Source organism: Theropithecus gelada, chromosome 4 (genome assembly GCF_003255815.1).
Source record: "Theropithecus gelada isolate Dixy chromosome 4, Tgel_1.0, whole genome shotgun sequence".
Lineage (NCBI taxonomy): Eukaryota > Metazoa > Chordata > Mammalia > Primates > Cercopithecidae > Theropithecus > Theropithecus gelada.
Window position 1 is genome coordinate 53,172,688 of NC_037671.1, and position 9,601 is coordinate 53,182,288.

Sequence of the window (9,601 nt, forward strand, 5' to 3'; positions counted from 1 at the left end):
GAGTGGACAAGAGAGAGACCAGTAGGAGGTGAGGTCTGAGGGAGAATCGGGGAGGGCAGAGGTTGGAGACGGCTTCCTTGTTGTTTTTGTGGACTTAGTTTATGGATTTAAGTCTATTCACCCAGTTGTAATAATGTGGCAACTGTGAAGGATTGGTTGCCCAGGGAAATTCATAAGTGAAATTTTTCATATCTGTAAAATCAATCCACATACCAGTATCCCTGTAAAGGGCTATGCTGACAGATGTTTAGAAGGGAACAGAGAGCACGTGGATAGCAAGTGTCTTTATGGGGAGGCATGAAGGCAAGCCAGCCTGCGCCTCTCATTATGATGATTTGGTAGATAGTATTTTACTTTGTCTTCAAAAGACAGCGACTTGGCAACTGAGCAAGGACAGCTACTTGTGAATTTATCAATACAAAAATGTTTAATAAGGTTTTCTTTTAAACAGTTTCTGTTTTTTACCTTCATGCTTTGAGACATATCTAACAGTTGTTCTTTCAAATCTTGAAACAAGAAATAAAGCAAAACAAATAATTTTGGGTGACAATCTCAAAATAAATTGAGAAGAACAGTTTTTGGAACAAGGTGTTACATTTTTAGTGATAACATTGTGTGTATACATATAGTCAAATTGCTTTTTTCTGTGTTCCTGTTTGTTGTTCAGCACAATATCCAAATTTCATGGTAACAGACTGCATCCTTATAGTTTTATTGCAAGAAAACTCAGTGTTCCAGAAATTTCCTTTTTTAGTTTTCAAATGTGCTTATTTATCTGGACCCCTAGCACTGAATAATCAGTGTTACCACAGTAATTAAATGCTTTTTCCAACTTCCAGAAAAGTTGACTTTATTTGCCTATTTAAATAAATTTTTATATAGAAAATATATTACAATATTTTAACTTTAAAACATTCAAACAGAGTTATAAGACTAAAAAGTGAAATTTCTTTATTGTCTTTCCTTGTAATAACTATTTGACTCTCCAGGAGCACTAATCACGATTTGGTATGCATCTTTTTAGATCTCTGTTATTTTATAACCTACATATATCTGTACACTTACACACATAAAGTGACAGATCATACTGTGAGTCATGTCCTACAACTTGCCATTTTTATTATATTTTTATTTATTTTATTTTTTTGATATGGAGTCTCACTGTCACCAGGCTGGAGTGCAGTGGCGTGATCTCGGCTCACTGCCACCTCCACCTCCCAGGTTCAAGTGATTCTCCTGCCTCAGCCTCTCGAGTAGATGGGACTACAGGCATGCACCACCATGCCCAGCTAATTTTTGTATTTTTAGTAGACATGGGGTTTCACCATGTTGGCCAGGATGGTCTCGATCTCCTGACCTCATGATCCACCTGCCTTGGCCTCCCAAAGTGCTGGGATTACAGGCGTGAGCCACCATGCCTGACTTGTTTTTATTTATTGACAGGTCTTGGGGGGCCTTCCATGCCACTCTCCTACTTCTTTCTTTTTATTTGTTACATAGTATTCCATAGAATATATCTATTCCATAAAATATTTTCATAGACACTTCTGTGGAATATTTTTAAAAATATATTTAATAGACCCATAATAATGCTATATGTTTACGGGATACAGTGTGGTATTTTGATATATGTATACAATGTATAATAATCAAATAAGGGTAATTGGGATTACCATCACCTCAAACATTTATCGTTTATTTGTGCTGGGAACATTCAAAACCATCTCCTCTAGCTATCTGAAAACATGCAGCAAATTGTTAGGTATCATCACCCTGCAGTGCTATAGAACAGTAGAGCTTATTCCTCCTATCTAGCTGCAATTTTGTATCCATTAACCCAACTCTACCTATCTACCCTACCCCTTCCCTTCTCAGCCTGTAGTAACCACTATTCTATCCTCTGCTTCTATGAGATTATCTTTTTTAGCTTTCTATGGAATATTTTTATATACTATTTATTTATAATCTACATTTCATAAAGGAAATGTGTATTACAATAATATATAGTGTACAATAAAAAATAAATTTCATTCATTTATTTGTTTGTTTTTAGAGATGGTTGCTCTGTCGCCCAGCTGGAGTGCAGTGATGAAATCATGGCTCACTGAAGCCTTGACTTTGTGGGCTTAAGTGATCTGTCCACTTCAGCCTCCAAAGTAGCTAGGACTACAGATGCATGGCACCATGTCCAGCTAATTGTTTTAATTTTGGTAGAGATGGGGGTCTCTCTATGTTATCTTCCCCAGGCTGGTCTCAAATTCCTGGCCTCAAACAATCCTCTTGCCTCAGTCTCCCAAAGCATTGGGATTACAGGCATGAGTTAGGAAACCCAGCCAAATTTTTGTTTTTAGATAATGGTGCTTCCTTATAGGTTGACCTTTTAATCAAGTGCACATATTTCTTGAAAACAGAAAGTTAAAAGGAAGAATTTATTAGTTGAAGGATATACTCGTTGTCTACTCCCTATTGTAGTCTAGTTTAAAAATGAACACATTAGGCTGGGCATAGTGGCTCACGCCTGTTATCCCAGCACTTTGGGAAGCCGAGGCGGGTGGATCACCTGAAGTCAGGAGTTCGAGACCAGCCTGGCCAACATGGAGAAACCCCATCTCTTCTAAAAATACAAAATTAGCCGGGCGTGGTGGCAGGTGCCTGTAATCCCAGCTACTCAAGAGGCTGAGGCAGGAGAATCGCTTGAACCAGGGAGGTGGAGGTTGAGGTGAGCCGAGATCATGCCATTACACTCTAGCTTGGGCAACAAGAGCGAAACTCCATCTCCAAAAACAAACAAACAAAAATTGCATTAACATCACAAACATAACATAATAAATTCCCATGGTACAAATTCAAATACTAAAGCAAGGCATAATGTGAAAGTTAGTGACTTCTTCATTCCCTAAACACTGTGTTTTACTTGCTGCAAAGGTAATTCCAATTAATATTATTTTGAGTATTTCAAGAACAATTTTAAGAATGCACATACACAAAGAACACACACCCAGAGACAGATATGCATATGTATATTCATGTTTACACAATGTAATTTTATATTATATATTTACACAGACTAAGGACAATCACTTTAGAAAACATTTAAAGTGATGTGGTTTAGAAGTTAAAGCTCTGGAGTTAATTTTGCAGGTTGTATACAATGTTTTTCTTACTTCAAATTCTCTTTGGTCTTCCAAGTTAATATATTAAAACAGCAGAACTATTTTAAGTAAATTTATTAATATTGCAATTTCATATTTGCACATGGGAATTTTACTACAAAATAATACACAATCTTAACATAGGTATCGTATTTGCATCTGATATCCCACTCTCACCATGATTGTGGATGGTTTAATTTTCTTGCTTACATGCTTACCTGCTTGCCCTATATCAGTGTAAATGAAACCATAACTCCTCAATGAAATATATTACATTTCCTTACCAAATGCCTCTCCTTGTGACAGCATTACACCCAGCCAACAGGTATTATTTTTAACATTATAAAGTAGCAGCTTTCTTTCTCTGCGTTGTTCATTTCCAAAAGTAAATTTTTGCATGCCTGTAATCCCAGCTACTGGGGAGGCTGAGACAAAAGAATCACTTGAACCCAGGAGGCAGAGGTTGCAGTGAGCCAAGATTGTGCCACTGCACTTTAGCCTGGGAGACAGAGTGAAACTCCTCTCAAAAAAAAAAAAAAAAAAAAAAAAGAATAAAATGTGAACATATAGAGAAAATTTCAGTTTAATGTTTATTAATGCAATTCTACAAATATGTGCTAGACACGAAGGAGAATATTAGACACCAAGGATAATATAAGGATGAGGAAGAAATACTTGTGTCTTCAAGGAACTTCCAATATAGTTACAGAGCTAAGAGAAAATATTACAGTACTATAGATTATAATATGTTTTACAGGAATGGCATGTACAGAACACTTGGCAAAAGGCTACAGGAGATACAGAGATGAATCCTCATCTTAAGAAGCCTAGTTTATGCCAGTGAGGGGACTTAAGGCATGTATACAAATAACTTTCAGTAAGCAAGAATGTATTAACTGTCACAAGAGACAATGTAATCAGTGTTCAAAGAAGGCAAACTCCTATTTGACCAAAAGAGGCAGGAAAAGGTTTCAGAGAGGAGGTGGAATTTACAGTGTGCTTTGAAGGATGCATAGAAATTTGACAGGCTACTAAAAGTGTTCAAAAGGAACAGATGCATAAACATTGTAGGAATTATTTCATTTGATCAAAAAGTACTCGTATGTATGAATAGCTTTGAATAAAAAATAATCAGTGACATCTCCGCTGGTCTTTTAGAGAAAAATGCAGACAATTACCCTTTTAGAGGCATAGGCATGACTGAGGCAATGTCTAGATAAATTGAGACTATAATTCAGTGATTCTCTAAGCCTGAACCCAAATAAAGTAAATATCTACTTATTTAAAATAAAATTTATATCCATACCTAAAAGGAGTTGAAAAAAATCACATAAATGCCCATCTTAGTGGTACTTATAATAACTACAACCGTATTTTACTAAAATTTTTGAAGAAATTAATAAATTGTGGATTGCACATTCTCATTTTTCAGGTGAAGGAATGCTCAGTAGAGTTAAGCAATTGTCTTGAGTTCACACAACCATTAAGTGGAAGAATTAGGATTCCAAACCATGTCCTACTGACTCCAAAGACTCTTTTCTTCACTGCTGCTTAACACCGTCTTCTTACCTGTTTACTGGAAGCATAGGATAGAGTCAATATGGTTGTACTAGAGTTCCTGTTTGCCAAAAACAAATGTCACTCTAGCTAAGATAAGTAGAAAAGTAAATTGTTAAAGGTGATTGACCATCTCACTGAATCTTTAGGAGAGCCAGGAGTCAAACTTGAAGGCTATGCATCCAGATAGGGTACCCAATCCCACTGCTGCACTGATTTGATAGAGACCCCATGATTGCCACTTTTGTACAAAGCTTTGCACAGGGTGCTGTTGACACTGATTCAAGGTGCCAGTAAGACCTGGGCCACTGCGGCTCCTGGCTGCTAGATAGCCCTATGCCTCTCTTGCCAGAAGGAAGGAGTTCTATGCGGTGTCTCCTTTCTCCTTTCACTTTCTTCCAAATTGAAGTTGGAAGTGGATGGGTCTAATTGGCAGAGCCTAAGTCACATGTCATAACAAATTACAAGAGGATGTGGGCAAGCAAATGCCCAGCTTCTAACTTCAGGAGGAGAGACTCAGAAATTGAAAGGATTTTCAAAAGGTCCTGAATAGGTTAAAAAAATCAGTGACCAGGGAAGTCTCATCTTGTATAGGATTCCAGCATTTGTCTAAATTTTTCTTCATCTGTCTGAAATTCCCATCTGCCCTTTACTTCCTTGTTTTCCGAAGGTGACCTCACCAGCATCTCAATTCTAACATTATGCTGGCAGTGACCCAGGCAGTAAAAAATATATCACCAAATTAATTTAGTGGAAACACTAAAACATTCATGGTCTTAAAATTTTAACAGAAGCCTGTGTTTTCTCCATTAAAAAAATGAATCGTATAGGATGTCTTTAATCAAAAGACAAATCAACTGGGTCGCAAAAAAGACTAAATAATGGCATTGTAACTGTACAAATCTGACTTTTGGCTGCTTTTTATAGGCCTGAAAAAAAATATCAAAAGCAGTAAAAACTTATATTATTTCTGTCAGTAGTCCTTTTCATAAAATGTTGTGAAAACAATCTCTCTAAGAAGGAAGCAACATACTGAGCAACAAGCCTCAGTCACAGGAAGTTCATTTTTTCTTTGGCTTACAGCCCAATGCCATCAGAACTAATTAAAAACAGAGCCACGCTGGTATGGGGCTCAGTGTTTGGGTTTTACAATAACAGAGTCACAAAGCAGGGGGATGTCTAATGAGAATAGTTTCTGAGTTTGTTTTGTAGCATTGGGCAACTATGTCAATTACTGGAACTGCAGCTCAGGGCCAGCACCCATGCTGGGATGTGAGAAAGTCTTACTGCCTTACAGATTGAGCTTCCTCTCTGATACATGTGATATGCATGTCACTTGTACACTGGTGCCACTCCTTGGCTGCAGATTAGATCAGAAAAGGCTGATGCCACCTAGCTTCTCTCATCTGAGGCCAGATCAAATGTTACCAGGCCCAGATTTCATCTGCATTATTAGCTATGCTCCAGTTAAAAAATAAAGTATGTCTTTTGGTTGAAAATTATTAGAAATGAAGGCCCTGACTTATACAGCCATATGTATGAGCTGCTGGAGAATTAATGTGGGATGGGAGGGGAGCATAGAAAGACGTACATTCCAAGGTAAAAATAGAACACAGTAGTACGGCTAAAATATCTTCTTGCTTTCCTGCGTGTATAATAGGGATAAAAGCAAGATTTTTCACCCTTGCTTAAAGAATCAAAATTCACTCCACCCATACCCTAAAAGAACCTTTATTTCTTATATGTGTATATGGGGATTATGATATATGATATTCTGGTCATTTAAGAAATTGACTTGGAAAAAGAAGGTAGCAGAGTCATGGAAATAGCTGGTAAAACATGGATAAGTAGTTATCAGTAGAGTGCTTGCAACTCCATATTATCTTTTCAAATTTACCAATTTAACCTTGTGTTCAAGGAGATTTTTCTTCTCCTTCATGCAAATCATAATGACAGAACAATTCAGTGCCAAACGTAAGTACCATCGATGTACTTAAATATAACTACAGGGCTGAGCATGGTGGCTCCCTCCTGTAATCCCAGAGTTTTGGGAGGCTAAGACTGGAGGACTGCTTGAGACCAGGAGTTCCAGATATTTTGGACAACATTGCAGCACTGTACCCCAGTCTGGGCAACAGAGTGAGACGCTGTGTCTAAAAGTAAAAATAAAATAGAACTGCAATAAGAGCTTAACAAATTTTGTATCCACTTCTTTTGGTGTAATTTAGTGCATTTAAGACAGATGTGTTTATTTGTATTTCTGTTTCATTTACATTTCTTTTCATATTATAAGAACATATGTAAAGAAAAGTCAATAAATATGTAGTTCTAGTAGAGGAATTAAAATAAATATTGAGACATTAACTAATTAACTTATGTAATCAAGCAATTGGTCATTTCAATTATTAATGTCTCATGAAACATGTACCTAGTTATATAAGATCTTACTTTATACTTTTAAAAGTTGTGAGCAGATAAGTTTATGGCAGATGAACATGCTATAAGAGCAAGATTCTAAGAAGGCTGACATACACATACTAGTCCAGCAATATTTATACAAATTAACTTAAAACATTTAATAATTTATATATTAATTATCAATCTCAGTGGTGATTAAGCAAAAAGAATAAGATTTTTTAAGTATGTGCAATTAATATTACTTTGCAAAGTAGAATATAACTTTATGCTTTTTCTTTTCTTACTTTGTTCACTCGCTGGACTTTCAATCTATGTTAGCATTGGATATTCCCCCTATATCACGTATAGTGCACATCACGGAAACATATATCTGCCTTGAGAGTTATACATAACAAAACCTAATTGGCTGGGATTCCTTATTGTCTCTCTCTCCAGCATCTCCTCCCTCTCCTCAAAAAGTATTTCATCCCATGCCCCAGGAAGTCTTTGATAGTACACTGAGCTAGATATCCCGTACCTGTGCTCCCAAGTATACTGGTTTTCAGGGGGCTCAGATAGCAAAGCTCTAAGTCAGGCCTGGTGGCTCATGCCTGTAGTCTCACCTACTTGGGAGATTGAGGCTGGAGGATCATTTGAGCCCAGGAGTTTGAGACCAGCCTGGGCAACAAAATAAGACACTGTCTCTTACAAAAACCAAAAAACCAAAAACAAAACTCTGGACAGAAGGTTCCAAGCAGTTTGTTTGGAGAATGGCAACATTAGCACCCTGGAAGTGTCATGTTGGAACACTTGGTGATGTCATGGCCTAGAGAATGATTAAGAAGTGGGACTTGTCACTCCAGAGTCTATTAATTGTGGACCAGAGAAAGGGAAGGTAGGGAAGGAGGGAAGGAGGAAAAGAGATGGGAACTGAAAGAAAGTGTGACAAGCAGAGACCTCTTCAAGTTGAATTCAGGTCCTGTGACTGGACCTGAAAATGATGGGACAGTCTCTAAAACTCTACTCTGTTCAATAGAAAGGGGCAACATCAAATCTATTGTCACAGCAGGATTTACCAGGGGGTGGAGTTTGCAGACTAAATCCTGCAGAAGTGGAACACTGAAAGTCACCGGTGGTAATTTAGAACATCAACAGCATGAGTGAAGAAGACTTGATTTTTTTCCTTTTCTTTCACTACAAAATATGACGAGAGAACGTGATGTGTTTGGGGAAGGTGTGAAGAGTTTGGGTGATTTTGGAGTTTTTGCTTTGGTTCCTGTTTATGCTCAACTTCATGTATAAACTTATGTAAGTGACTTTGTAGAGCAGCCCTAGTCCCTTGTATAATCCTCTTAATGCAAACATTGATTTTATGATCTATGGCTTATAGTGTTGTAACCAATGAATGGTGAGGGAAGAGAAACTATATTTAATTTGGTATCTGTTACATGCCAGATCCTTTATGACATATCTTATTTATTTCTCAATACCACCCCCCAAAATGGGAAGTGATAATTATTTTTCACAACTAAAGGAACTGAGTCTAAGATGGAATTAAAATTAAGACCACATAATTTGATTTAAAGAAAACCATTTTCTTTGCTTCAGAGGCAATTTTTTTACATTCCACCACATATTATTTATATGTTTATTATATTTCTTACGGATTTTGAAAATCATTGCAATCCAGTGGCAGTCCAAAATGATGTATTAATATCTTCGAAGTATCTACTACTTAAATAGGAAATTTATCTCCCTAACAAAAATAAAAATAACATCTTTGGCTAAAGCACACAGGATGTTGACTACACTAATGTGTATTTGTGAAGTGCTTTCCCATATACATGGCAGGTTCACCAGCATAACTCATCTGATCTTGACAACAACTCTGTAACCCGGATATTAGGTAAAATTGATTGAGGTAAAAATCTAAAAACAAGCTGAATGATATTAAGTAATTCATTGAGGATCCCAGTAGATAAACTGGAATTAGAATTCAAAACTTCACATGCCTAGTCTTGTCCTTGTAGGATGAGATTCATGTTAAAAAGTATACTGAAGACATGTGCAAAGACTTCTTCTGAAATTAATTTGGAATATCACAGGATTGAGTTTGATCTCTCAGTGCTCTGCATTGTTCAAGGATTTGGGGGATTAGAGAGAATGTGCTTCAAGTGGCACTTCATGGTAAGCTAAGACATTATGAAAAGTACTTCTGTGGTTTCTTTTTATCCAACTGATGTAAGAGGATTCCCGATGGGGAAAAAAAACTGATTTTTTAACATTCTGGGCCACTGAAACTTTCCCACAAATTTTGACATATAAGTATGTTGGTATCTAGAAGCTGAAAAAATAAGTGGAATTTTTTTTCAAGGCACCCGAATTCATCTCCTACCAATTCAGTGGCATCAAATATTCCTTATTTCCTGTTCAACCACTATACTTGGCAATTACATGTAGCACTGGCCTGTTGTTCTGTGAATGTGTCATCATTT